Source organism: Pan paniscus, chromosome 12 (genome assembly GCF_029289425.2).
Source record: "Pan paniscus chromosome 12, NHGRI_mPanPan1-v2.0_pri, whole genome shotgun sequence".
Lineage (NCBI taxonomy): Eukaryota > Metazoa > Chordata > Mammalia > Primates > Hominidae > Pan > Pan paniscus.
In genome coordinates, this window is record NC_073261.2 from 22,384,640 (window position 1) to 22,407,279 (window position 22,640).

A 22,640-nucleotide genomic window follows, 5' to 3' on the forward strand; every position below is an offset into this window, starting at 1 on the left:
ACAACAGAATGCATTTCTCTCAATTCTGGAGGCTGGGAAGTCGAAGATCAAGGTGCTGGCAGGTTGTGTGTAGTGAAGATCCATTCATCAGAGATGGCACCTTCTCGCTGTGTCCTCACATGGTGGATGGGGCAACAGGCTCTCTTAGGCTTCTTTTATAAGGGCAATAATTCATGAAGTTTCCACACTTATGTTAGAATTACCTCCTAGAGGCCCCACTTCCAAATACCATCACCTTGAGGATTAGGTTTCAACATACAAATTTTGGAGGTACACATTCAGATGATGACAGCACTCATAGGTTACCTTTCATCTTTGGGTTCTCAGTGCCTGCTACAACAGCACAAGAACAGTAAGTGTGTGCTGAATGAATACAGATGAATGAACCTTTCCCCATCCTCTTAGATACTTCCCAACTGAGCTCCACTATCACCAAACTTGTAGAGCACATTATTTGTTGCCTTATGATCTCGTTAGGTGGGTTTTTCTTGCACATACCACACTAATCCAGTGGTCCTCAAAATTGTGTGCCCATTAGAATCCTCTGGAGGGGTTGTAAAAATAGTTTGCTGGGTCCTAACCCCAGAGTTTCTGATTTAGGAGGTTTGGGATGGGGACACCAAAATTTGCATTTCTAACAAGTCCAGAGGTGATGTTGATACTGCTGGCTACCAACTCTACCTTATAAACCATTGCACATTAAACTCTTGAGGGTAGAGACTGTCTTCCTCATTTCAGTATCTGCTGAAGCCTCTGGCATAGTACCTGGCACATAGGAGCTGCTAAAGAAGTAGTTGATTGAACAATAGTTCAAAAAAGTTTATTTTACTGAAGCTAGATTACAAGTATATGAATGTGTGTGTATATGTGATTAAATGAGCTATTACATGTAAAAGCTCTTAAAACATGGCACATAGTAAGCTGTTGCTTTAAAAAAAATAAAAAATGTAACCTTTGCTTATATTCTAAAATGACACCAACCATCCTACATGTGTGCTCTTAAATAGCTTATATATTAGAATAATGGAATCTTAGTACTAAAGGCTGAATGTGGTTGCTCATGCCTGTAATCCCAGCACCTTGGGAAGCCGAGGTGGGTGGATCACTTGAGGTCAGGAGTTCAAGACCAACCTGTTCAATATGGTAAAACCCTGTCTCTACTAAAAATACAAAAATTAGCCCTGCGTGGTGGTGCATGCCTGTAGTCGCAGATACTTAGGAGGCTGAGGCAGGAGAATTGCTTGAACCTGGGAGGTAGAGGTTGCAGTGAGCTGAGAAGATTGTACCACTGCACTCCAGCCTGGGCAAAAGAGACTGTCTAAAAAAAAAAAAAAAAAGTAATCTAGTTAATATTTCAATATTGAGCATCAAGAATTTTTAAAAATTGGTTGAGTGTTTTCTACATGCAGAAAGATACAGCAGAGAGCATAGACACAATCCTTGCCCTCCCAAGCGTATACCCAGTGAGAAAGTGAGAAGCACAGAGTATGTGTAAGCATAAAAATACTAAGTTTTGAGAGTAGACAGCAACTATGAAAATATTCAGTTACATCGATGCAACTCAGTCTTCATTAATCGTTCTCATCGGAGCACATCTTTTTCACATTCTGTAAAGTAACGCTCGGTATGGGCCCAAGGAATATTTAATAAATATTTAAAAATGAAGTTAATAATTGTTTTGAAAGCCATATGGTTGATATTTCTTCTTAAATGTAACCAATAGAAACAACATAAGGAATTTGGCCTGTGCACATATTTGCACATTTATGGTACAGGCATTTACATGGAGGTGCCTGTCATTTGTGACACAGACTTCTCATCAAGTTTCAGAAGGAACAGATGTTTCTAGATGGAATAATATGGAGCTTGCCATTGTAAGAATCCTGTAATAAATCCTTTCATAATATAAATATATCTGAATTATCTCTTGTTATACATTTTCACTCCTGGATCATCTAAAGTAGAACACAAAGATTGTTCATAAACTATTCATTCAAAACAACTTTATATAAAAATAATTACTGTTGCTGAATTCTGGATTCTTATTGTTGCTCTTTCTTACTAGCATGGGGTTTGGGACAAGTCACCTTTTTAAATTTTTTTATTTATATTTTCCTAAGTGAATTAACACAGGAAGTCATTCACCTTTCTTTGCCTCAAAGAATTAAATTAATTCTTTGACGCTAATAAGTAAATTAATAGCGTCTACTTCATTGCTCAGTCACTAGCAGTTTCTGAAGTCACTGTCTGGCAGTCAGTAGATATCACCTCTGTAACTAGTCTTGTGCAGCTCTCTGTGATGTGATCTGGTAGAGGACTAAGATACAAAAGCACAAGGGTGAATTCTAGGCCCACCTGAGCCAGTGATTAGTTGATGACAAGTCACATAGTCTCTGTGAGCCTGGGTAAAATGAAGAGACTGGATTTGCTCTTGTACCTTCCCAATCCCTGGCTCCACTAGCTGTTGGCCACCTTAGACTTGAAGGTCCATTCACTGCTGCTTGCCCTTGAAGCTCAATTGCTGGTCAGAGCTTTACACTCCTGGGAAGCCAGTCCCCTACCTGGAGGCTGAGCCGGTGACACTGGTTCCACTGGGTCAGAGCTGAAGCACCACTGGGGATGGGGCATTTATGTGGCCATGAGTCACACTAGGGTAGGGGTAGAGGGCAAGTCACAGGAAGATTGTTGGGTTTTTTTGTTTTGTTTTGCTTTTTGGCCAGTTTCTTTTCTTTCTTTTTTTATCCCTTTGAAACAGAAGACCATGGCGTAGAATCTGGTATCTGCCTTCAGGGTTGGGATAATATCTTTGTTTTACAATACTCAGAGTGGCTGGAAGAAAGCTGAGGCCACAGGTCACCAGCAGGTTCTAAAGTCTGAAAATCCCTGGGAAAATTTGACTTTTTATATGCTAATAATTGAGTACTGACAACTCTGGAGGGAGCTTTCCAATTCTTCCGTCATGAAAGTGGACTTTGTATACTGAAGAGGGGTTCATGGATTCATGGTAACCTACAATTCTTCCTTGCGGCCTGAACCAAAGGAAGCAGCTACAGTTGGGTTTTCCTAAAAGGAGTAAGATAGTCCCAGGCCTCCCTTCTCAAATAAGTGTATCAAGCAGGTGGACTCTGCCAGTCAGGGGTCCCAGTCAATCCCTAGGAACCTGGGGCGCTATGGGCCTCGTGGGAGGGCTGCGCATCCCAACCACGCCTTCGTCTCCCGGTGGGGCACCGGCGGTACGTCCGATCCTCCAGCCCGCGTGGTCAGGCGGCCGCGGGCCCAAGCATTTCCCAGGGCCCAAGCATTTCATTCATTTATTCATTCATGCAGCAGGTATTTCCCGAGCGCCCTCGTCCTGTGTAGGTGACAGAAACTGGGTGGCGAGCGAGCCAGGCAAAGCCCGGCTTCCCTGAAGCTCCCCGCAGCGGCGGGGGCGGAGAAGAGACCTCAGCCCCACGGGCTCGCACAGCTGGCGCGGACCACGCTCTCGCCCGGGTCCGGCGGCCTCAGCGCCCCCCGAATGAACACCTTCCGCCCGCTGGCCGCCCCGCGAGGCGGGCCGTGTCGTGGCCCCGGTACACGGAGGGGGACGCCGAGGCCCGGAGCAGGGCCCGTCTCGGCCTGTGCTCGGAGCCAGGCGGCAGGGCCCGCGGGCCGGCGGGCGGCGCGGGGACGGCTGCGCTCCCGCCCTCCGCCAGCGCCTGGCGGCCGCCCCACGTGACGGGAAGCGGCGGCTGCGGGGTCGGGCCAGCCCAGGAGCCGCGGGCCGGAGCGGGGCGGCGGGGCCCCAGGCCGCGGGGCGGCGCGGGACGGCGCGGGACGGCGGGCGCCGGCGCCGGTGAGTGAGGAGGGCGGCGGGGCGCGGGGTGCGGGGCTCAGGGCGCGGGGCGCGTGGGGCAGGAGAGCGGGGAGGAGGAGTGGGGGGTAGGCGGCGGGGCGGGGTGGAGGGCGAGCCCGTGCGTGTGCGCTGGGGCAGGTGTAGTGGGGGCTGGAACGCGGGGTGGGGGGAGCAAGTGGCTATACACTTGGGGGCAGGTGTGCGTCTTGGTAGTTGTCCCTTGTGGGGGCCGGCTAGCCTGCTGGGGTGAGCAAATAAGTGTTCACGTGTGTGTGGGATGAAGTGTGCACGGGTGTGGGGTCGGCAAGTGTGTATGTTGTGTGTGAGGAGTGCGTGTGTGTTTAGGGCAAGGGAAGACCTGAGAGACCTCGTCCTTGATTTGGGTTTTCCGGGGAGAAGGGCCAGGAAGGACTTGCACCTCCATCCCTGGTATGGAATGGTTTTGGCGCTGTGATTGAGGTTTCTGGGAGCTCTTTGGATTTGAGAGCTCAAATTCGGGTCACACTCAGGCCTGAATTGTCCTGATCTGGAGAGTAGGCAGGGGTGTGTTGGGGAGTAGGGAAAAGTGCTGTGCTGGGCTTCCTGGCCCCTGTTTTTAGCACCAGGTCAAGGGCTGGAAGCTGTCATCCCTGTGGAATTGTTTTCTTTCCATTGCCTTCTGGAGGTGCAGGTGCAAGTTAGTCCGCCTGCCTCCCTGTGTTAAGTGTTGATATCCTTAAACACGGAAGCTGTCCGGTTGTCTGCACCTGCCGTGGCTTCTACCCAAGGACTGTTGAGTGACCCTCAGGAAGCCTCCTACCTGGCTGCTAAAAATGGGGGCTCACAGATCACACAGCAGGCCTTACTGCACGTGGACTGCACGCGCAGCTGTGGTCAAAACATGTCTGAGCAGAGTTTAATCACTGATGAAGTGCTCACGGGCAAGCACCTTGTCTATCAGGAAGGAAGGCAGCTGCGGGTGTGATTGTGGTGGCAAGTTAAGGCACTGAGAAGGTGTGCAGGGAAGATCCTACTGCGTTGTGTGTGTTGGCTTGGTTGGAGTCAGGATGAACGAGTGTAGAGGGACTGTGTGGTGGCTGCTACTCTCTCATGGTGGACATGCTTCTCTCTGTTGGTCAGCCGGAAGCTGGCAGACAACTGAGAGCTCGCAGCTCCATGGTCAGTCAGAAGGAACATTTGGTCAGCTGCTTCCTTTTCTTTTTGCTTCCATTTCTGCCAGCCGAGCAGCCTCAACAGTCATTGCAGCTGCTTCTGTGATGTGTAGCAAAACGCTGCCTGGAGTACTAGAAAGTCTACTGGCTGGAATCTGCTGGAACCTGTCCATAACTAGCCTGCCCCAGGTCATCTATGAAATGGGAGTGATGCTCTGTGGTGGTAATGAATGTGGAGTGTGGGTTCAAATCCTGCCTCTGCCATTTCCTGTGACCTTTGGGCAATTTGCTGGACGTTCTGAGTCTCAAATTCCTCCATCAAAATAGGGATAATATTAGAAAAGGCACATGAATTCTAATAAGAAATTGTGCCTGGAAAGGATCCGGCACAGGGTCTGGCATTTAGTAGGTGCTCAATAAATTATTGCTGACAAATATGAATGAGGATGTAGAGCCAGGTCTCCCTCAGCTCTGAAAATATGTAGTTTTATGTTTTGAGTAATTGTTAACCTAACAAATGATTTACTCTGGAGTTAGACTTGTGGGTTCTGAATTCCAATTTGCTATGTGCATCAAGGTTTGCATTACACAATTGAATTGGGTGAGAGGTGAGGTGCCACTGTTAGCCTTCATTCACTCTGCCTTTTCTTCTCCACTCATGATTGTGCATGGCAGTCCTCTTGTCATAGCATTGGAGGCAGAGTGTTTTCACCACTGCAGGAATCCCAGGACCAATCTAACCTCAGCTTAAACCCTCCAGAGACAGGGATTTGTAAAGGGCCCATTCTTCATTTAGGCAGCTCCAGTTGAGGAGTTTTAAAAGCATAGAGCTCACTATTTTAAAAATGCTATATTTTCTTCTTGTTGTTGTCTTCTGGGTGGTTTTTTTGCTGTTGTTTTTGAGACAGGGTCTTGCTCTGTCACCCAGGCTGGAGTGCAGTGGTGTGACCATGGCTCACTGCAGTCTTGATCTCCCAGACTCAAGGGATCCTCCCACCTCAGCCTCTCAAGTAGCTGGGACCACAGGCTCGCACTACCACACCCAGATAATTTAAAATTTTTTTTGTAGAGATAGGGGTCTCCCTGTGTTGCCCAGGCTGTTCTCAAACTCCTGGCCTCAAGCAATCCTCCTGTCTTGGCCTCCCAAAGTGCTGGGATTACAGACCTGAGCCACTGCACCCAGCCAAAAAACTTGCTGTATTTTCTGGGTCTGATATGCAGCTAACATTTCTGTTAGGAAAAAAAATGAAGTTATTTGGCTTATTCCTTCATGCTAATATTACAAATTTGTGATATTTTAAGAAAACTTGAAGAAATTTTACTTAATGGGTTAAGTGTCTTCATCTTGGTCTGAATCCAGCCCTCATTAGAAATACATTAAAGTAGTCATTTGTGGCAGCCAGGTGTTTGGATACTGCCGAATAATTTGGCTCAGACTTTACAACTCATCTCTGTAGCAAACCTGACTCGTTTTTCTTTATTTAAAAAAAAAATACCTACTAAATGAATGTAGAGTAACAACTTAATTTGGTGCTGCCCCAAATGACTTTAAGTGCCTCATGAAAAGTGAATTATGAAATCTTGCAGATGATTTGAAATCAAGATCTTTTCTTGATAGTCAAGTAACTGCTGTTGAAAAAGTTAAAGATTTAAGGAAAAAATCATGTATTTAAAGATGACAACTGACTGGATATTATGGACTATCAAGTCCTGTAGGTACTCAATAATTTTTTTTTTCTTTTTTTGAGACAGGGTCTCACCCCATCACTCAGGCTACAGTGCAGTGTCGTGTTCTCGGCTCACTGCAACCTCCATCTTCCAGGCTCAAGTGATCCTTCCACTTTAGCCTCCCAAGTAGTGGGGGCTGTAGGCACATGCCACCATGCCCGGCTAATTTTTGTATTCTTCTATAGAGACAGAGTTTCACCATGTTGCCCAGGTTGGTTTTGAGCTCCTAAGCTCAAGCGATCCATTTGCCTCGGCCTCCCGAAGTGCTGGGATTATAGGCATGAGCCACTGCTCCTGGCCAGTACTCGATAATTTTTTGTGGCTGTTTGAAGGTTCAGTATTGAGGAAGATGTTATGAAGTAAATGCCATATTTCTATTCTGCTCTTCTTCTACCTCCCACTTCTCTTCCTAAACCCTTTTAATTCTAACTGCTGATGGTACTCTTATAGGATGTATATTATATATATGTACATACACACACACATACACCCTTATGCATATGTATGTATACACACACCATATATAGTGTGTGTATATATGTGTGTGCATATAAATATGTTTATATGTATTTAAATAATTTTGATTAGTATTGCCCAGTAAAAAGGATACCAACTATGAATAGTTTCATATATTAAATATACATTGTGATAATATTAAGATGACAAGTTAGATATTAGACCTTAACCGTCTTTTTTTAATCCTCTTTTTTTAGATACTCTTGCAGATTATCAGAACAGGTTCATTGCACTATAACTAGTCTTGCTGTCTCTGTTGCATGCGTGCAAAAGATAACATAAAATGGTTGTCAAGCAGTATCTTCATTTTCAAAGGGGGGAAAAGTTGACTTTTGTACAAGCCAGTAAATTTATTGTTGATTCCTGACAAATTTCAAGATTGAGTCATTCAACAGATGGCTGTGGGACTTAGAGAAGAACACGGGACCTGCATGGGGTGCAGCTCAGGAAAAGCAGTTGCTGTCACATAAATGTGTATCCTGTTTTGGTAGATTACTATGTTAGTAGAGAAGTGTGTCAACATACTATTCTGTGTCTGAATTTCAGCAAGCAGATAGAGCCACAGGATTCCTCTTCTAGACTCACGGTGGGGAAGCAATAGCAAAGACTCCTCAGGAACTGCAGCAGCATGCCACTCTAAGTACCATAGTGGCCTCCTGCTGAGAGTTGTTGCTTTGTTCAGAACTGAATTCTAGGAGAGGATCTGAAATCATACTTGTTCCCCTCAATCAATAAGAATATGGCCTTGGAGTCATGAACAAAAACTAGGGTCAAAGCCCTGTTTCATCACCTTGTAGCCAGGTAACCTTAAGCAAGCCACCTAAGATCTCTGTATCTCCATAATAATGTCCACCTCTCAGCGTCAAGGTAAGAACGAAAGGATAATGCTATATCGAGTGTGCAGTATCCCACCAAACCCAGTTTTGGGGCTCTCCTGAGGGGGCAGTCAGGGTGTCAGCCAGGGCTGCAGCCTATGGGTGCCATCCATCATCCAGGCTTGGGGCAGCATTGGCCTTGGGAGCCAGTGTGGCATCTGATTAAGGATGTGTGCTTTGGAGCTGACTACCTGGGTTGGAATCCCAGCTCTCTACTTACCAGCGTGGCTCTTCCACCTTTCAAGACCTCCATCCCCTTCCTCTTCATGCAGAAGTAGCTGGAGAACGGTATAGGAGAAGCACACAGCCCAGTCCAAATTTCTGTTTTATAGAGAACACAGGCCCAGACAAAGCCTCTTAGTGAGTTGCCTAAGATCATCAGGAAGTGACCAAGCAACAAGCAGAGCTCAGGATTCCCAGATTAATGTCGGGAATGTCTGCTATGCAGTGTGCCCACATTTACCACAGTTCACTGCCGGGGTGGCCCAGTTTCGCTCTGGGGCCTTGATCCTTATTACTGAGGGGCTGTGCTCCTTCCCAGCCTGAGTGTCCACCCTCAGAGTCCCCCACTTAAGTGCTTCTCCCAAAGCTCACGGTATATCCAATTCTGAACACAGCAGGAGTCAGCTCACATTCACCCCAACCCAATCTCAGCCCCTCTGTCGGGGGAAAGACTCCAAATGAGTAAAACTCCCAAACTCTCCTCTGAAATGCATTTTCAGAAGGAAAAAAAACTTTTAATTTATGGGTATTATTCATGCTTGTAATTTTAAGCGAGGACACTTGGCTGGAGAAAAATCACCTCTAAAAGTGGCTCAATAAAAAAGGCTCCAGTAGCCCAGAGTGTGCTAGCGGAGTCCTGGGCTGGACTGATGGGCATTGGTTCATGCTTGTCCTTTTTAGTCACTGACACTCACAGTCTTATGACTGTTTCCTTTCCTGCTAGAAAAGGAGATTCCCAGGTTTCTTTTCTATTTCTTGATCACTCTAAGGTGAGATAATTACCCAATATACCACGATTACATTTTCATTTTAAAATTTGAAGTAATTTTGGACTTACCTAAGAGTTGCAAAATAGTGCAGAATTCATGAGTACACTTTACCCAGCTTCCTCTTTTGTTAACGTCTTGCATGGCTGTAGTATAATGATCAAAATGAATCAATTAGTGCTAGTACACCACTATAAAGTGCACACAGTATTTGAATTTCACCCGTTTTTCTGCGTAATGTCTTTTTTCTGTTCCAGGATCCTTTTTCTGATCCAGTTTCCCCACTTTGCATTTAATTGTCACTTATTCTTGGCTTCTAATCTGTGACAGTTCCTCAGCCTTTCCTCTTTTTTCATGACCTTAACACGCTTGAAAGGGTGTGAGAGATTTTGTAGACCATCCCTCAGTTTGGATTTATCTAAACTCCTCCAATTCCCATGGGGGATTCGAGATGCTCTCTGACAATCACCTTCACAATCTATAGAAACAACACATTTAAGAAAACCACATCAGTATCTCAAGACTTTAAGTCAACCCGTAAACCTACCAAAATGCATTTTTCAGATGGGACTTCAGTGATTGTCAGAGAGCCTATCAAACCCCCCATGGGAATTGGAGGTGTTTGGCAGTTTGTTTTCTAGTAGGGACTTTTGTTGACATCTCATTTCACTCATTTAGCACAAACACTGCATCTGAAGGTAGCTTGCAGTGGGAGAATATTGCTGGCAAGGTTTGCCTTTTCTCACCCAATATAGAATTTTGAGGCTGTGATTTAGCTCTTCATTCAGTCAGGAATGCAGCACGGGAAATAGAGGTTTTCAAGCCTTCACTCCCTGCTGCCTGCAAAAAAAAGCGTCCAGTCATACCTGCCTGTCCTGCTCAATACCCACGATATGATGGTCAGGAGAGGAAGAATGGGCATGAGGTTGGTGCCTGTGCCAAAGGGAGATAGGAAGGTCTGAGTTTGCACCGAGTCCCAAGGGGTCGCAGAGATAGAGGCTGAGCAGCAGGCCCCTTGGCAGCTGCCCACGCTGTTTCTGTTTCAGGAAGCTGACAAAGCCAGAGGTGGGTGTCAGCACATCCCCCCGCCCCCTCTACTGAAGTCACCACCTGACTTTTCCAGGCTCTCCCTCCTCATCCAGGCGTCACAAGAGCCACCATCACTGGGACCACAAGAAAACTGGCCTCCAATGCATGCTTCTGAGTCTTTCTCTCTTAAACTTCTCAGGACCAGCCTCAAGAAACATGGGGAATAAGGCAAGGTGTCCCACTGTGTTGCACACTACCCTTTTCCTTCACCTTCCTCCTCACCACCATGGTTTGCTTTTGGCTGAGTCCTTGGTGATTTAGCTTTCTCTCCTAATTATATGGCACCAGCATCCTAACTGGTTGATTGGGAGCTGTGAACGGCTGAAGTGTGCCAAGCTCTGTCTGCCCCCCATCCCTCTCAAAGGCTGTTAGGATCTATGGCAACTTTTGTCAATTCACTTATAGGTTTGGTTTTTAGAGCTAATATATGATATACAGTCATGCCTCAGTTAATGACTAGGTTATGTTCTGAGAAATCTCCCATGGGGCAATTTTGTCATCATATGAACATCGTAGAGTGAATTACACAAACCTGGATGGTACAGTGTATTATACACCTGTATAGCTTCATACCCTAAGCTATATGGGTATGGCCTATTGTTCCTAGGGTGCAAACCTATACAGCAGGCTACTGTCCTGAATCTCTAAGCACAAGAGAATCTTGTAACACCAAAGTATGTGTGTATCTGAACACATCTAAACACAGAAAAGGGATAGTAGAAATACTGTATAAAATACTAAAAAAAGGGTCCACCTGTATGGGGCACTTACCGTGAATGGAGCTCGCAGGACTGGAAGTTTCTCTGGGTGAGTCAGTGAGTAAGTGGCAAGTGAAAGTGAAGGCCTAAAACATCACTGTACAGTACCATAGACTTTGTAAATATTGTACACTTAGGCTACACTAAATTTATTCTAAAAATACTTCTCTTCAGTAATAAATGAGCTTACTGTAACTTTTTGACTTTATAAACTTTTAAAAAAGTTTTTCACTCTTTGTAATAACATGTAGCTGAAAACATGTTGTATAACTGTACAAAAATATTTTCTTTATATGCTTATTCTATAAGTTTTTTCTTTCTTTTTTTTTCTTTAAACTTTTTGGTTAAAAATGAAGACACAAACACACACACATTAGCCTTGGCCTGCACAGGGTCAGGATCATCCTTATCCCTGTCATCCACCTCCACATCTTGTCCCACTGGAAGGTCTTCGGGGGCAGTAACATGCGTGGAGCTGTTGTCTGTGATAACAATTCCTTCTTCTGGAGTCCTCCTGAAGGACTGTTTTACAATTAACTTATTTTTTTCTGCATAAGTAGGTGTACACTCTAAAATAATGATAAAAAGGGTAGTGGAGTAAATACATAAACCAGTAACATAGTCATTTATTATTATATCAAGTATACATACTGTATGTAATTGAATGTGCTAGACTTTTCAACGACTGGCACTGCAGTAGGTTAGTGTATGCCAGCAACACCACACATGAGTGATGCATTGCGCTACAATGTTCCAACAGTTAGATTGTCACTAGGTGATAGGAATTGTTCAACTCCATTATAACCTTATGGGACCACTGTTGTAGATGCTGTCTGTTGTTAATGGAAATGTCATTATGCAGCACGCCACTGTGTTCAGTTTTCCCCTGTGATGGACATTGCTATCTGTCTATGGCTTCATGGTCTTAGTAGATATGTTTATCCAGGTTAATTGAGAAACTGCTTCTCAGAGGAACATTTTTTTTTCTATAAAAGTTCTATATTAAAATGGCAAAATAGAAACTTGAAAAACATCATTGTAGGCCAGGCATGGTGGCTCACGCCTGTAATCCCAGCACTTTGGAAGGCCGAGGTGGGCAGATCACCTGAGGTCAGGAGTTCGAGACCAGCCTGGCCAACACAGTGAAACCCCATCTTTACTAAAAATACAAAAAATTAGCCAGGCATGATGGCGGCTGCCTGTAATCACAGCTACTCAGGAGGCTGAGACAGGAGAAGCACTTGAACCTGGGAGGCAGAGGTTGCAGTGAGCCGAGACCGTGCCACTGCACTGCAGCCTGGGCAACAAAGCAAGAGACTCCATCTCAAAACAAAAAAATAGTAAATAAATAAGTCATTGTATTTATACAAAAACTGTAAATTGTAGGAAGATGCAAAGAAAGAAAGATACTCATGCCTAAAGCCAGGATCCCTGCCATCAGCCAGTCAGAGGAAGTCCAGTGTGTGGGAATCTGTGCCGTCCCCCAGAGCCCATTCTGAGGCTGCCCTTGTCCACCAGATGTTGCTACTTTTCATATGGACAAGCGACAGATGAGAAGGAGGCAGTGTGTTTTCCTTTAGGGATTATTACGTTGTTAAATTCGATCCCACCACTGTAGTTAATGGTAACTATTTTCTGACTCATTGTGTTAATCCTTTGGAAAGGTATCTAGAGAGTAGTGTTTACTGAAATCCCTTTTGACAACTGCTTGGTTTGTGGAGTGTCTTGGACACTTACAGGCTCTTTGGAACTCAGCAGCAATTCCGAACTGATTGTAGCTTATACAACAAGAGACTGATATTATGGAACAATAAGAATAGGTTAATAGCTATAATTTTTCTTACTAAATAAAGGAGGAAAGGTTGGCTGAGGTTAAAATTTTAAGGGCTGTGCATCTTAAGCTGAGTCTGGAGTTTATCTTTTGGGCAGGGAACTACCTTCTGGTATGTTATAAGGAGGATAATGACCTAGTGTTTCAGGTGTGTGGCCCACATTCCTGCCTCCTTTCTGCATTGCCTTCAGATCTGACCTGGCTTTGGTCCAAATGTTAGAATGACCACTTGATCTCTATTCATTTTTGATGGACTATCATAAAGAAAAAAAAAAAACTTCTTGCTGTAAAATGAGAAAATAACAAATCTTACTTGAGGTAGTGTGTCCTTTTTAAAATGCAGATAGAGAATTAATGTTTAGCTTATTCATAGGACAGTGCCTTCTATTATAGGGCTGAGTTTTTGCAGTTCCTCCCCCAGGGTGATGAAGTTCTGGTGCACATATAGCTGCATAGGTTTCTGAAGAGTCTGTTTCATTTATAAGCTGTGAAGTAATTAGAAAATGTGAGGGTTTTTTGCAGACACGTAGGACACCAGGCCAAGCTTAAAGTTGGCTCTCAGGTGGACATTATTTGGTAGAGCAGATAACAAAGTGTCATTCTTTGGTTCAAGAATAATTACTGGTAAAGAGCCCATCTTAATAAATGCCAGTTTGTCATAGCATTCTTTTTGGCAGAATATATTTATCTCTGTACCAGATTAGGAGTTTCCTATTGTGCGTGTGTGTGTATGTATGTGTGTATATAACATGTATGTATGTGTATGTGTATATAACAAATATATATATTTCAATATATAACAAATATATATTTCAATATATAACAAATATATATTTCAATATATAACAAATATATACACACACATATATGTATATATGCATTAAACATATATATACCTATATATGTTAAACATATATATTAAAATCTTATATATGTATTATGCTAATATTTATATAGTTAATGTTGGAGTTACAAGCCTCTTTTTTTTTCCTTCCTTTTTTTTTTTTGAGAGAGTTTTGCTCTTGTTGCCCAGGCTGGAGTGCAGTGGCATGATCTCAGCTCACTGCAACCTCCGCCTCCTGGGTTCAAGTGATTCTCCTGCCTCAGCCTCCCAAGTAGCTGGGATTACAGGCACCTGCCACCATACCCAGCTAATTTTTGTATTTTTAGTAGAAATGGGGTTTCACCATGTTTGCCAGGCTGGTCTCAAACTCCTGACCTCAGGTGATCTACCCACCTCAGTCTCCCAAAGTGCTGGGATTACAGGCGTGAGCCACTGCGCCTGGCCTACAAGCCTCTTTTTATGTCTAGATTATCTACTTAAAATATTGCTCTTGGCCAGGCGCAGTGGCTCACGCCTGTAATTTCAACACTTTGGGAGGCTGAAGCAGGCAGATCACTTGAGGTCAGGAGTTTGAGACCAGCCTGACCAACACGGTGAGATTCCCGTCTCTACTAAAAATGCAAAAATTAGCTGGGCAAAATGATGCACGCCTGTAATCCCAGGTACTCAGGAGGCTGAGGCACGAGAATCGCTTGAACCTAGGAGGCAGATGTTGCAGTGAGCCAAGATTACACCACTGCACTCCAGCCTATGTGATGGAGTGAGACTCTGTCTCACAAAAAAAAAAAAAAAAAAAAGGCTCTCATTCCACGTTTATTCTTCCTGCTGTGACTTTTTTTTAATGAGGCCTGTCCTTGGTGAGTTTTAGTATAGAGGAAATGGAAAGAAGAGTAAGATAGTAAAACCAGTTTTGAACTGGTTGAAACTGAGAGTGGAGATACTTATGTGGCCCTGGAAGTGGAAGGGAGAGGGACAGAGGCCCATGAGGTAAGGGGCTAGCCTCACAGAAGCTGCTGCCCCAGACGGTATACACGCCCATGGGGCAGGGTGTTCGCCCCCTGAGCCATCTACCACATGCTGGTCTTTCCCTTTACCTTCTAGGGTATGTTTATGGGAAATGATGGATGGAATGCCCCAAATTGGACTTTGATATCCTGAGAAATGGCCATTAAATATGGATATAAAATAAACTAAGCACTGCATTTAGATAAACTAAGAAATTATAAATCACTTATTTGATAAATGTGCTTCCATGCAATGAAATTTTTAACAAGGAACATACAGTTTGTGAATTCTACCAGGTTTATTAAACAGATTCTTTCTCTATTTCCAGGGTAAGCTGGTTTGGGGAAATGAGTAGAATTTTATACATTCTACATGTATGTGTATATTTTTAATTAATATTTAATGCCTATAAAAAGATATTTGTCATCTGTATAAGATATAGAGAGTCATAATAAAAGCAACCCTCAGCTTCAGAAATAAAACATTACTGACCCTTGGGAATCTCATGCACACCCATACCCAGTCCCATCCTCCCCGGATTTGTGTTCATCATTCCCTTAAGATTCTCTTAAGATTCATCCTTGTGGGCGGCTCTAGTTCATTCTCTTGCAGCTGTACAGTATTTCAGCCTTTGGAGGAAACATGAGGTGTTTCTAGTTTTCCTCTGTCTCAAACAGGATTGCTGTGGACTTTCTTTGCCCTGGTAAGCACAAAACAAGACTCAGTAAGGCAGATGCCTAGGAGTAGAGTCATGGCTTACTCAGTCATGGCAGGGGCTTCCTAGGTAATGATAACCTGTCCTTACCAGCTCCGAACCTTCCCCTGGCATGGTGGAGCCTCCTCATTGTGCTGTGTTCTTAGGAACACCTTGTGTTGTCAGACTTCAAATATTTGTCAATTTAATGGGTAGAAAATGAAATATCATTGTAGGTGTAATTTGCAAATTCCAGGTGCTAATCAGGTTGTGTTCTTTCGTGTTTATTGGATATTCATGTTTCCTCTCCATTGAAAGGCCTGTTTGTGTATTTCGCCCATCCTTCTGTTAGATCCTTGACTTTCTTGCTGCAGGAGTTCCCACATCATCCAGATGTTTCTGGTCAGATACATGATGTCAGTGTCTTCTCCCCAGCCCCCTTTTCCCCTTATCTTTTCACTTTCTTCATGGTGTCTTTTGAAGAACAGAAACAGTACATTTTCACATGGGAGAATTTATCATTTTTCCTTAGGGTTTGTGCTTTTTTATATCTTATTTTAGAACTTCTCCCTTACCCTAAGAAGGTCATGAGAGTATTTTTTCATGCTTTTTTTTCCAGTGTTTCAAAGTTATGTCTTTTATACTTAAGAATATTAATCACCTGGAATAGTTTTGATGTGTGGTGTGAGGTAGGAATCTAGCTTTCTTTTTTTTTTTTTTTTTTTTTTGAGATGAGTCTCACTCTGTCGCCAGGCTGGAGTGCAGTGGCACGATCTTGGCTCACTGCAATCTCCGCCTCTCAGGTTCAAGCGATTCTCCTGCCTTAGCCTCCCGAGTAGCTGGGACTACAGGCATCTGCCACCGCGCCCAGCTAATTTTTGTATTTTTAGTGTAGATGGGGTTTCACCATGTTGGACAGGATGGTCTCCATCTTTTGACTTCGTGATCTTCCCGCCTCGGCCTCCCAGAGTGCTGGGATTACAGGCATGAGCCACTATACCTGGCAGAGTCTAGCTTTCTTATATTTTCTATGGACATCTAGTACATACAAATACTGTACTTATATTTCTATGGACATACAAGTACTGTTTACTGTACATGTGTATACACGGTATATGACCCACATGTACAGTGCCAACCTAGTCAGGTTTCAAGTTTCCACATATGCATGGCCTGTTTCTGGGCACCCAGTTGTGTTCTCTAGGTCTGTCCTCGTGCTAGTCCAACATTATCTTAATTACCACGGTTTTTGATTATATTGTATCTGTTGAGTCAAGTCTCCTGACCTTTTTTCAGAAGTGTCTAACTTTTTCTGGCCCTTTCTGCCATGTGAATTTTTTTTTTTTTTTTTTTGAGACGGAGTCTCACTCTGTCACCCAGGCTGGAGTGCAGTGGCATAATCTCAGCTCACTGCAACCTCCGCCTCCCAGGTTCAAACGATTCTCCTGCATCAGCCTTCTGAGAAGCTGGGACTACAGGTGTGCACAGCCACGCCCAGCTAATTTTTGTATTTTTAGTAGAGACGGGGTTTCACCATGTTGTCCAGGCTGGTCTCGAACTCCTGACCTCAGGTGATCCACTTGCCTCGGCCTCCCAAAGTGCTGGGATTACAGGATTACAGGCATGAGCCACTGCTCCCAGTCTGCCATGTGAATTTTAGAATCTGCTTTTTGAGTTACGTGCACACACACACACACACACACACACACACTCCCTGTACCTGTAAGAGTTTGTATTGGAATGGCATTTTTTTTTTCCTCTGGATCAGGTAGGGGAATTTTTTTTTTTTTTTGTAAAAAACATAATTTGCATACAGTAAAATACACAGAACATAAATGCACAAACCAATGAATTTTGATAATTCCATACACTTGCATAGCTAATACCTTAAATAAAATACAGACTATGTCTGTCACCCAGAAAGTTCACTGTGTCCCTTTCCACTTACGCATCCAGTTCCTTCCAAAGTAAACACTGTTCTGATTTCTGTCGCTATAGATTAGCGTGGCCTACTTTTGAACTTCAGATAATTGGAAATATACAATATAGGCATGATTTCTTCCACTCGGTGTTTTTGAGGGTCATCTATTTGTTGCCTTTGTCAGTAGTTTACTTCTTTTTATTTCTAAGTAGTATTCCACTGTATAAATATGCCACAATTAAATGGGGGTAAGTGGGGAAAACTGAGCCGTTCCCTTTTTTTGGGTAATATGAATAAGCTTGCTGTGCATATCTTATATCTTATACAGGTCTTTTTGTGGATATAGGTATATACCCAAGAGAAATGGAAATATTAAACATGGTGTAACTGGACAAATGCATGTTTAAGTTTATAAAAAACTGCTGAACAGATCTCCAAAGTTTACCCTTTTAAACTCCTTCCAGCAAAGTATGAGATTTCCAGTTGTTCTACATCCTCATTAACATTTGGTGTTGTCGATCTTTTTGATGGTAGCTCTTCTAGTAGGTGTGAAGTGATAGCTCATTGTGGCTTAAAATAAATATCTCGGTTAAAGATAGGGAGCATCTTTTCATGTTCTTATTGGTCATTCATATGCCTTTTGTGAAGTGTTTGAGTCATTTGCCCGTTTTAAAAATGTTTGTCTTCTTGTTATTAGTTTGTAGGAGTTTTTCTATATTCTGGATATGAGTCGTTTGCCAGATATATGCATTACAAATTTTTCTCCCAGTCTGGGGCTTGACCTGTTTGTCTATCCTCATGTCTTAATTATTGTAGTATTAGAGCAATTTCTGAAATCAGTTAGTGTAGGTCCTTCAGTTTTGTTCTTCATTTTCAAGACTGTTTTGACTATGCTATGTTCTGTGCTTTCCATTTAAAATTTAAAACCAGCTTTTCAATTTCTGCAGAAAAGCCTTCTAAGATGACAATTTGGGTCTTCCTTAATGTCTAACAATAAAATTTTATTATTTTATCCATAAATATCTTAAATATCTGTTAGATAATTCTTTCGTACCTTATATTTTCTACTATTGTAAGTTTTTTTTAAGTATCTAATTTTGGGGCTAGAAATACAAACTACTTTGGTTTTTTAAAAAATTAAACTATAAAGTCATTAATTCTAATAGCTTTTTTGTGGGTTTCTATGTAAACAGTAATGTTATCTGTGAATAATTATAATTTTATGTTTGTGTTTTCAATTCTTTTTTTTTTTTTTTTTTTTGAGATAGAGTCTTGCTCTGTTGCCCAGGCTGGAGTGCAGTGGTGCGATCTCGGCTCACTGCAAGCTCTGCCTCCCGGGTCCAAGCGATTCTCCTGCCTCAGCCTCCCAAGTAGCTGGGATTACAGGTGCCTGCCACCACGCCTGGCTAATTTTTTGTATTTTTAGTAGAGATGGGGTTTCACCATGTTGGCTAGACTGGTCTCGAACTCCTGACCTCAGGTGATCCACCTGCCTTGGCCTCCCAACATGCTGGGATTACAGGCATGAGCCACCAAACCCTGCCTGTTTTCAATTCTTCATCACTATTCTTGTTTTATGGTACTGGCAAAGACTCCTAATACAGTGTTGAACTGAGAAGGTGTATTACTTTCTAGGGCTGCCGTAAGAAAGTACTACAGGTGGCTGGGCGCGGTGGCTCACACCTGTAATCCCAGCACTTTGGGAGGCTGAGACAGGTGGATCATGAGGTCAGGAAATCGAGACCATCCTGGCTAACACAGTGAAACCCTGTCTCTACTAAAAATACAAAAAATTAGCCAGGCGTGGTGGCAGGCGCCTGTAGTCCCAGCTACTCGGGAGGCTGAGGCAGGAGAATGGTGTGAACCCGGGAGGTGGAGCTTGCAGTGAGCCGAGATCACACCACTGCACTCCAGCCTGGGCGACAGAGCGAGACTGTCTCAAAAAAAAAAAAAAGAAAAAAAAAAAAAAAAAAGAAAAAAGAAAGTACTACAGCAGGCTGGGTACCTTAAACAACAGAAATATTACTTCAGAGTTTTGGAGGGTAGAAATCTGAGAGCAAGGTCTGGTAACTTCAGACATTCCTTAGCTTATAGATCTCCTTCCTCTTTCTGTGTCTTCACTTGTCTTTTCTCTGTATGTATCTGTCTCTGTGTACAAATTTCCCCTTTTTATAAGGACACAGTCATATTGGATTAGAGCTCACCCTAAATGACTCCAGTCATCTTATTTCCACATAAGGGTCCCATTCATGGGTACTGGGGGTTAGGACTTCAGCATGATTGGGGGAGAGTCATTTCAACCCATAACAGATGGCAGATTCTTGTCTTGTTCCTTGTTTCAACAGGAAAGATTTTAAAATTTAATTTAATTTAATTTATTAATTTATTTTATTTAATGCTTTTTCTGCATCTTTTGAAATAGTTTTTTCTTTTAATTTATAAATGTGGTAAGCTAAACAAACAGATTTTATTTCCTTAAACCACTACTGCATCCCAACTTAGCCATATTGCATTTTTAATATATATTTGTGGATTTCGTGTGCTAATATTTAGTGTTTTTGCAGGTTTATTTGTGAGTAAGAATGATCTGTGATTTTTCCTTTTTCCTGTATCCTTATCTGGCTTGAATATCAAAGTTTTACTTTCTACTACTTTCATAAAATAAAGTAAGGATATGTTCCCTCTTTTATTTATCTTTTAATCCTTAGAAACATTTATTATGTGAAATTGGAATTAGGTGGTTCCTAAGTGTTTAGTGGAACTCGCTAGGAAATCCATCTGGACCCGGTGCTTGCTTTGTAGGATAGACAGTGTCTATTAAATCAGAATGTAGCCAGTGCTCTGTGCTGCCCATAAACTCATCCCAGTCAGCTCTCCTGGCCTTGGCCTTGTGCTGTGAAAAGAAGTGGGGCCTCTAGAAGCCTACATAGCTTTTGTAACAGGTCTCCAAGTAAAGAACACAGAAACTTCCTTTGAAACTTATGGGTAATATAAAATCTGTGGCGCCCAGCCCCATGTGTAGCCGGAAAGAACAGAATTGTCATTTTTGAACTGAGGTTTAGGAAACTTCCTAAGGAGTAAGGGAAGATGCCAAAAGTCATCAGTTCTCTTTTTTTTTTTGAGACAGAGTTTCACTCTTGTTGCCCAGGCTGGAGTGCAGTGGCGCAATCTCTGCTCACTGCAACCTCCGCCTCCCTGGTTCAAGTGATTCTCCTGCCTCAGCCTCTCAAGTAGCTGGAATTACAGGCATGTGCCATCACGCCTGGCTAATTTTTGTGTTTTCAGTACAAACGAGGTTTCACCATGTTGGCCAGGCTGGTCTCGAACTCCTGACCTCAGGTGGTCCACCTGCCTCGGCCTCCCAAAGTGCTGGGATTACAGGTGTAAGCCACCATGCCCGGCCAAAAGTAATCAGTTCTTTTAAAGTGATGCCAGATACTGACTAAAAGATAATGTTTCTGTGTACATTTGTAGAAAAAGATTTGTATTTTTACATTAGCATCTTTAAAGATGCTGACTAAGATTCTGACTATCACCAGTGGCAGAATCTTTAAAATGACAATGTGCATATTCTTAACCTGGTAGGAAATAATTACTAATATTTTTATTTTGACCCTTAGCGTGTATTGCTTTATACTCTTACTGATTTATTTTTCGAGTCCTATTTCCTTAATAGGACGGGGAGACTCTTAGGAAGTGGAATTGTGTCTTGTAATTGTTTAGTTTAGTTTTTTGCAAACTTAGAGGTGCTTGCTGCATATGCAATGTTAGCTTTAATTAAATTATGGTCCTTGAGCATCCTAGCATTTTCCAATCTCTTCCCTACCTGGGTATGTATTTTGAAATTTTAAGAAAACATTAAAATTGTTGATCTTTTAAATTATTATAATCATACTTTTAAAGTGAATTTTTTAAATTTAATATTCTTTTTTTTTTAAAAATAGAGACCAAGTCTCAATATTTTGCCCAGGCTGGTCTTGAACTCTTGGGCACAAGTGATCTTCCTGCCTGGGCCTCTCAAAGCGTTAGGATTATAGATAAGCCTTAAAGTGAAGTTCTAACAAAAAGTTTAAATTTTCGATCATTTTGAGATCACACAGTAAAGTATGAATTTTACACCTTAGAGAAACGTTTCCTTTTGAAACGTTACCATGTTGAAACTTCTCTGATTCAGAACCCCAGCAAGTTATATTTAATAGAGGTGTGGCCTAAAGTTTATCTTTTTATGATTCATATTTTATCTAAGTAAATATATCATGTGAATTAGATCATGGAGAGAATTTTCCCACTGCTTAAAAAAAATAGTTTTTTAAATTAATTTTTTTTTTTTTGAGATGGAGTTTTGCTCCTGTCACCCAGGCTGGAGTGCAGTGGTACGATCTCGGCTCACTGCACCCTCTGCCTCCCAGTTCAAGCGATTCTCCTGCCTCAGCCTCCTGAATAGCTGGAATTACAGGTGGCCGCCACCATGCCTGGCTAACTTTTTTTTGTGTGTGTATTTTTAGTAGAGACGGGGTTTTGCCATGTTGGGCAGGCTGGTCTTGAACTCCTGACCTCAGGTGATCCGCCTGCCTCAGCCTCCCAAAATGCTGGGATTACAGGTGTGAGCCACCACTCCTAGCCAATTTTTTTTCTTTTTTCTTTTTTTTTCTGTGTGAAAGCATCTCACACTGTTTCCCAGGCTGGAGAGCAGTGGTGCGATCATTGCTCACTGAAGCCGCAAACCACTGGGCTCAAGCAACCCTCCTACCTCAGCCTCCTGAGGAGGAGGGAATACAGGTGTGCCCCACCAGGTCTGGCTAAGTTTTTATATTTTTTTGTAGAGACAGGGTTAAGGATAAGTCATTTTTAAGTGCTAGCATGTTACTTCTTCAGCTTTCATTTACCTCCATGTAATTCTGCATTATTACCATTTAATTACCAAAGCAAGTCCTTAATTTAAAGGCCTATAATAGGAAGCTTATCTTTAGCAAGGCTTGAATAACAGTTTACTAGATAATGAAACAATATTGCATTTGTTTTTAAATATTATAGAGTTATGACTTTTTAGTAAACCATATGTTTTTTTGTTTTTTTGTTTTTTTTACAGCTCTCTCTCCCTCTCCCCTTCTCTATCTACCCCAGGATTTAGACTAAATATGAGGAGTTTGATTCTTTCTATAATATTCTTTACTGCAAATGTGTTTAGTTTATCCCTTATGCTAACTGAAGATAGGGGCTGGAATTATGAATATTATACTTTTAAGAAGCTAAATAAAAGGAGTTTGATTGTAGGTGCCCAGAGTTTGTTTCTCTATTCCTTCCGCAAAGGGAGACACAATTTATATTTTAAATGGCAGAACTGCTTACTCCTGCCATTTAAAAAAGACAACCCTGATTGATTAATCAATGAAGGAAGAAGTAT

At 42.5% G+C, this 22,640-nt stretch overlaps 1 protein-coding gene across 3 annotated transcripts in view; it reads left to right on the forward strand.

Moving 5' to 3' along the window:
- Window positions 1–3,713: 3,713 nt before the first annotated feature.
- The window catches only part of TGFBRAP1 (transforming growth factor beta receptor associated protein 1), a 77,717-nt gene continuing 58,790 nt past the window's right edge, over window positions 3,714–22,640 (forward strand). The window contains exon 1 of one of the 3 annotated variants that reach the window (XM_034953624.3): window positions 3,714–3,835. The gene's annotated coding sequence lies outside the window, so the exon portion shown is untranslated. The remainder of the gene's footprint in view (window positions 3,836–22,640) is intronic. The other 2 variants (XM_034953625.2, XM_055107500.2) reach the window with 2 other exon arrangements.